Below are 7,796 nucleotides of genomic sequence, written 5' to 3' on the forward strand. Positions count from 1 at the left end.
GTTACGCTCGCCTACTAATAAATTATTGTATATGTAGTGATAAATAAATAAATATCAGTTATTGTGCTTTTTAATGAATTAAGATAAGAACAAGACATTATAAATTAAATAAACAATTAATAAATTCACAACACTACATAAAGTTCTAGATTGGTATAAACTGAAATCTGTGTTTTTAATTACATATATTGCAGATCTAGAGTCTGCTATTATCACAGATTTTTAAAAAAAAATTTTAATATATATATATATATATATATATATATATATATATATATATATATATATATATATATATATATATAAATCTATTCTAGAGTTTCTTCGATGGCTATAAATTCAGCTGTAAAGATGCTAGCTACTAACACTAGATAATTTGTAATTATTGTATTGGTAGGTATTTTGTACCTACATACATAGTACATCCTACTTCTGTTTGATTTTTAGAACCGTCTGTGTAAATTAGTGTGTAATCCACAAAGTCACTCAGTATAGATTTTACTAAAGTATTTTTTAATTGGTTTGATTCTGTATACTTAGGAATTATGATTCTTGGTTTTTTTTATCAAATTTTTGTACGGAAATTTATAAATTGGTAGTAATTTATTTTTGTATAATGTTGTATATTGCATCTGTAAGTGGGGGTGAATTTTTTATTTTCCAATATGTATTAGTTAAGTTTTTAATGTTTAATAATGCCAGATTTGTTAAAAGGTCTGACTCAGTGTTTCTCATCTTTACACAGTATTTTTGTGCCAGTAGTTGTCTATGTAATTCTAATGGGATTTTATTACACTTTGCTAGCATAACGTTTGTTGGAGTTGATAGCATTGTAGTTAAACATCGATCTAATATTTTTAAATTAGTATTGCTGGTTCATACATATATCCAACTCATACATTGCTTATTTTAGTTCATGAAAACAATGTTACAATCAATTTCTATAGCTATTAATGTAAACAATTTTGTTTTGTTTTTTACCTTGAATTATTATTTTGTTAATTTTGTTTATGTGTAGATATTAGAATTTTGATAAGTGTTATATAACTATTAAAATACTGCGAATTAAATTTTTACAATATCTGTCACTTCGTAATTTAAAATTATTTCATTAATAAACAGCTCAGATCGGTCGAGAAGATTGAAAAAAACATTCTCATTTATGTAAACAGAAATACAAAAATGGTGTGTATATTATAAAATATAATTATAAATAAAATAAAGGGTACTATTTATTAAAGTTTTGTTAAGTATTATTCCTTTTATCCCAGCACATAGATTAATGTGTCCCTAAATATGTGTTGCCTCTTGTTGTGGCATATCGATCTGTTTATTTGTTTCAAAATCATTATCAAAAAACCATACCCATAAATTTACTATATTTTCAAACGTCATTTTAAAGATTAAAAGATTGAAAATTTAATTTTCTCAAAACATACATAAAACCATTGTTTAAAAAGATTTTCTTTTTTAATTAATGATAAAACTTAAGTCTTGACTAAAAAATAAACCTCCGCATGAGTGTTCTAAGACGATAGCAATCGAGTCTATTTCAATTAAATATTTAATCCTTTTCTAACAAATCATATAACCAAATTAAATATCTGGTAAACTAATGAGAATTAAAAAAAGGCAGCTTTTACCTACTTCATTTAAATAGATTACTAACCGATTTAGATTTAGCAAGTCTCAAAGTGTAAAAATAATTTGAAATATTCGCTCGAAATAGTCAAGTTATCTTTCACTAGACGCATACAACGATAATAACAATAAGCATTTTATTAAAGTCTTATATTTTCTTCACAATCTGGCATCCGTGTACAGGTTTGCATTAACTATGAGACAGGTAAAAATATACTCGAATAGAATCCTGCGGAGAATTAAGTTTCTGTTAATAGTTTTTTAAATTTGTGACTAGATGCCGCCACATGCCGGCAGATTTAAAATCAAACTTTTGTTCCATAAGGATTGTTTAACTAGTTCTATTTAAACAATGATAATAGAAAATAAAGACCTTAGCACCAACACAAACAAATCAAAATTAAATGCATTGCTACAAATAACGGAGAGGTAAGTGTTTACTTAAAATTATATACTTCATCAAAACCTTTTTTATTTCAAACCATTTATTTAACAAATTTATATGGTTGGTTAAAACATTTTTTTTTGACATATGTAAGTACTTTATTGTATATTAACATAAATAAATAACTTGAACTTGACTTTATTGTAAGATAGTTCATTTGATTACATGAAATCAACTTTAACTTGGAGAGTCACCAGTCAAAAAAGATCATAGCACATGATTTGTCTTTAAAAGATTACATAATAAATCATGATGAAGAAACCTCATGATACTATCCTAACATGATATTTGTATTTCGGACGATTTTCACATTTGGTCCCATTGAAGATAGCTATAATTGAGCTGTCAATTAAAGTTCATAGAAGGAAATGTTGGCGCTTGACTGTGTTGCCATGTTTTTTTAATAAATCGGGAAATAGCATGTGATTTATAATTAATAAAAATCCAATAGAACGTTAACAAACTAACAGTAAAAAAGAAATTCTTTCAAAGAATAATAAGAATAGTATTCAGGTACTTTCCACAGACATCTGGTGACCATCTGTAACAATCTGGCAACTGGTGGTTTGAGGATTGCCAAATCTATCAGCTTATTATCAAAGACAAATGCCAAAAAAATGTTGTAATGATTAACTGCAAGCAATATGAGAAGAAACGAGTATTTGTTCGTTCGTGTTGTATATAAAAAAATAAAAAAATTGCATTATTCATATAATAATATAATAAAAATGTATTTTTGAAAGCTTCTCTATTTGTAATTGAAGCCTACAACATATACATTATAAAGACATGACAACACAGTCAAACATCAAAAATTTGTTCTATGAACTTAAATTGACCGCTCATTATAGCTATCTTCAATGGGACCAAATGTGAAAATCGTCCTTGTATTTCTGTTATTCAAGAAAATAAATTATGTATTCTCAGTATGTTATTGACTTATTTTTTTTTTTTATTTTATTTTTATGGCTTCGGCAGTTTGCCATACAGCCAGTTACATGATCTTTTAATCTCATTAGGTACAGTAAAATGTTATTGACTTAATGATAGTGGTGTTTTCTTTTTATTGATTTCCTCTTTTTCTTCAAGTTTTCCAGTTTAGGATAGAGAAATATCTGTTGTCGATCTTGAATTGCATTGAGGAACAGAACAATATCGATTTGATTTAAAATACTTTAACGTAGTCACAGAATATTGCTTTATAAAGAATATTCTTTGGCAATATACTGTGACGTAGTCATAATGCTGAAATTTACTAAAAAAACTATTTATATCAACAGCTGTCTGGTTTGTTTATACCACTTTTAGTAGTTTAAATTTATTCCGCCAGAGGTCAGATACTTTGTTTTCAATCGCGAATTGGACAACCTCACATCGATTCTAACCTAATTTTGTTTGTTAATGCACAGTATAGACAACAACCAGTATTCTCACTCTACCGCGGTACCTTTGATCTTTTTAGACAAAATTCGGTGACCTTGACGCCATATTTTCTGGACGAAAACCGTGGACTGGCCCTGCACATATGGACGCGACAGAGCCGACTTTGATTTATTTAACAAAATTGATTTTAATTTCAACCAATTTCAAAACTCTTCTTGCTACTCTTTCATTCTTCGAGAAATTAAAAAAAAAAACCTAAAATTGTTTTGCGTTGTATTTATGATTTTGTTTTCTAAAGTTTCACAACTATTTGTTACAGAACTGTCTTATACACTATCAAAAAAAAATCAAATGGAGAGTTATGCAACAGTTTTTAATAAATATGCTAGTTTTAAAGCTGTATGGTTATAAAGTAGAATAAAATGCAAAGTTTCATTTCAAAATTCAAATACAGAGTTTGAAATCAGTTAATATATTTTAATTATATCTCACTAACAACACAAGAGGATGTGAACAAAACTCCTAAATATGTATATTGATTAGTGATTGATCTTACCTGTTCATTGTAATAGACTATTTTGACTTGTTATTTCGATATAAACGATTAAATAATGTGTTATTGATGTTTCCAAATAATCATTTTATTATTTTTTCTTTTAGTTTTGTTTTCATATTTTTGAGTAGGGAAATTTCTGTTATTGAATTTTAATAAATAGTACAAACGTACACGGCTAAATAAAGTTGTACAATATTTGAGTGGACTTTGTTTAAAAGGTGACTAAAAGTTATGGTACTAAGTCGAGAAACATGTTTTAATAATATTCGGCTTTACAGCTAATATGTCAAAATTCTTTTGAAAGAGAATGTCAAGTATACCTACTTATAAAGTCAGCAGAATCACCAGTAGGGATTTTTAGATTACCAAATGTGTCACCGGTTCTATTTTTATATACATTAACATATTGATATACAGTTTTAGCAGACAAATTAGTTACACTTTTTGAGTAGCTGTCTGGTATATTATTTTTAAATAATATATTAGGGCTGGGTAAACAAAATTTGCTACACAAAACAGTTTTGTAAAACTTTTGGCCCCTTGAAGTACATTAAGAGACATCCTGTTTAAAATGATTACTGAATCTTCTACCTCTTGCCTTTTTTCTAGACTGTAAAATTTGAACATTTATGAAATTAGCTAAATTTAACGAAGGACAAAATTTAGATGTAAGTGCCATGTAGTCTTCAATTGTCACATTATCGACACATTTCTTTTCTGTAGAATGTACAGAATGTTTTCTGAATTTTTTATTTAAATAATGGTTTTCCTTCCATAATTTTATAACTGTACTTTATAGCACAATTTTTCTTTGAGTTTTTTCTTACAATCCTTGTTGATGTACATTAGACGTCTAACGGAATCGTACAAAGTGCTAAAAGTAGCGTCATCCTGTTAATGGTAAGAATGTATTTGTGGAAATAAAAAATAAATTTTTAAATGAACTTTATTTATTATTACATGTTGCATTAGATATTACATTTATTTGTTTATTTAATAATAACAAAGGTGACAGACCCACTGTCAAAATTAGACAAAAATACATTGTAGATAAATACAATTACAGATAAAAATCAAATATACATGTATAAAACAAGTACACATTAAGTTTACAAAGTATCATTTTGTAGTTTAAAATTTCAGAAGTTATACAAATTATATCTCATGAGCACTGGTTTGCATGTATGAGAAGTCAGATCATACCTATATTTGAACCATAATTAGTTCTGAGATGAGATATATGGAAATGTAAATTCTGAAGAAGTGAACGGGAAGGAATATGAAAAGAAATTAGCTAAAGCAATTTAGGAGTATGGATTATTCTATAATTAATTGCTTTTGTTCAAATGTGATTTTGAATGATATTTTACATTTTTGTTTACTTGATCTTGATTAATGTCAATATAATTAATTATTAATTAATTAGAAGAAACACTCTAATACATTTTTATGGAATATGATCAGATATTTTAGTTATATCTCACTAAAAACATAAGATAATGTGAAGAAAACCCCTAAATGGGTATATTAATTATTGATTGATATTATCTGTTCATTGTAATAAAAAAGAGTATTTTGACTTATTATATTGTTATAAACAAGTAAATAATGTTTTATTGATGTTTCCAAATAATCAATTTATTATTTTTTCTTTTGGTTATATTTTCATGTTTTTCAGTCTTGAAATTTCTCTTCATGAATTGTAATGAATATTATAAACATACACAGCTAAATAAAGTTATACAATATTTTATTTTAATAATATTCGGCTTTGCAATTAATATGCCAAAGGAATATGAAAAGAAATTAGCTAAAGGAATTTAGGAGTATGGATTATTCTATAAACAATTGCTTTTGTTCAAATGTGATTTTGAATGATATTTTACATTGTTGTTTACTTGATCTTGATTAATGTCAATATAATTAATTAGAAGTAATAATCAATACATTTTTATGGAATATGATCAGATATTTTAGTTACATCTCACTAAAAACATAAGATAATGTGAAGAAAACCCCTAAATAGGTATATTAATTATTAATCGATATTATCTGATCACTGTAATAAAAAAAGAGTATTTTGACTTTTTATATTGTTATAAATAAGTAAATAATGCTTTATTGATGTTTCCAAATAATCAATTTATTATTTTTTCTTTTGGTTATATTTTCATGTTTTTCAGTTTCAAATTTCTCTTCATGAATTTTAATGAATAGTACAAACATACACAGCTAAATAAAGTTCTACAATATTTTAGTGGAAATTGTTCACAAGGGTGGCTAAAATTTATTGTACTAAATAGAGAAACATATGTTTTAATAATATTCGGCTGTACAGCTAATATGTCAAAATTCTTGTGAAAAAGACAGTCAAGTATACTAATAAAGTTAATAAAATCACCAGTAGGCATTTTTAGATTACCATATGTCTCACCAGTTCTATTTTCATATCCGTTAAATATGAATATACAATAGTATCTCACAAATTGGTTACACTTTTTGAGTATATGCCACATATTTCACAACTATGGAATTCTTAAACATTTTTTTATTAAATATCCACACAAATAGGTTATAAAATTTCAATTTTTCAATTGTCAATATACTTCTTTTCTGTAGACTATAACTTCTGAAGTTTATTTTTTAAATAATGGTTTTTCTTCCTTAATTGTATAACTGTACTTCATAATACATTTTTTCGGGGAGTATTTATTGATAATTGTTGTGACACTTGAGTTGAACTTGGTGTTACTGGAAGTGTAGTTACATGTTCAGGTTCTCCATGGAATATGTTGTTTTTACCAGGAGTAATAGTAATATCCTGAAGTACAGTTATAGTGGATGGTTTATGTTTAATACTAACATTTTTCTCTATATCCATAGCTGAACTTTTCACTACTTCTAAAAGAAAAAGAGAAAGCTTACATATGTGTTACATCTTAATTATTTATTTTATTTACCTTCATTAATAGGACATCTTGGAAGACATGTTTTGGACTACTGCAGAATAAGTATGATCAAAAGTTGATGAGCCCTCTGTTAAAGGAAAGTTTGTGAGAACTGCAGAAGGTTGTAATCGATTTCTCATGTCATTCAGAAACATCTTATTGTCGAAATGAGTACCATAAAGACGATGACTTCTATGTAAACGTTCTGCCTTATTCAATAAATCTTCTCGTCCACATGCCATTAACCAAATTTTTGCCTAAATACAAACATTTTTTTAATACACGATGAAACGTTAATAAATAATATAACATCTTAACATCTGTAATACACAATTTTAATCCTAATTTAACACTCACCTATTAACATCTTTTGGAAAGAAAACAATACTTTTCCTAGAATTATTACAACACTTTGTAGCTGCACAAGTGTGGCAAGGCTTTTTGTTTTTATTTTTATACATATCGACGTACTTATACAACGTAATTGCGAAATAAAAAATGTATAAAGTTTATTTGTATCTATAAATACACAAAAAGTAAACAAATACAATGGCCTCTATATTATTTATCTATGACAAATGACAATGGCCAACGACCAATGAGAGCCGTCAAATTTTTCGGAGTCCAGAGAAAATGGCGTCGCTGTCTGCGCGAGTAAAATGCGCGAACTTTCGCGCCAAAGCGGAGTGGGAATACTGTTGTTGTCTATACTGTGGTTAATGTTTGAATAATAATTTTTTCCAATTCACTTCCAATATATATTATTTAGTTTTTCTAATTACAATAAAAAAATGTTAGACTGTTATGAAGAAGTTGAAGAATT

General features: G+C 26.8%; 1 long non-coding RNA gene across 1 annotated transcript; it reads right to left on the minus strand.

Moving 5' to 3' along the window:
* Positions 1-4,953: 4,953 nt before the first annotated feature.
* LOC140452162 (uncharacterized) lies at positions 4,954-7,569 on the minus strand. The gene is made up of 3 exons (XR_011952146.1): positions 7,331-7,569; positions 6,986-7,230; positions 4,954-6,926 (listed from the first exon to the last, which is right to left on the minus strand). It is a non-coding gene; the product is annotated as an uncharacterized lncRNA (long non-coding RNA).
* Positions 7,570-7,796: the final 227 nt, after the last annotated feature.

This window comes from Diabrotica undecimpunctata, chromosome 10 (genome assembly GCF_040954645.1).
Source record: "Diabrotica undecimpunctata isolate CICGRU chromosome 10, icDiaUnde3, whole genome shotgun sequence".
Lineage (NCBI taxonomy): Eukaryota > Metazoa > Arthropoda > Insecta > Coleoptera > Chrysomelidae > Diabrotica > Diabrotica undecimpunctata.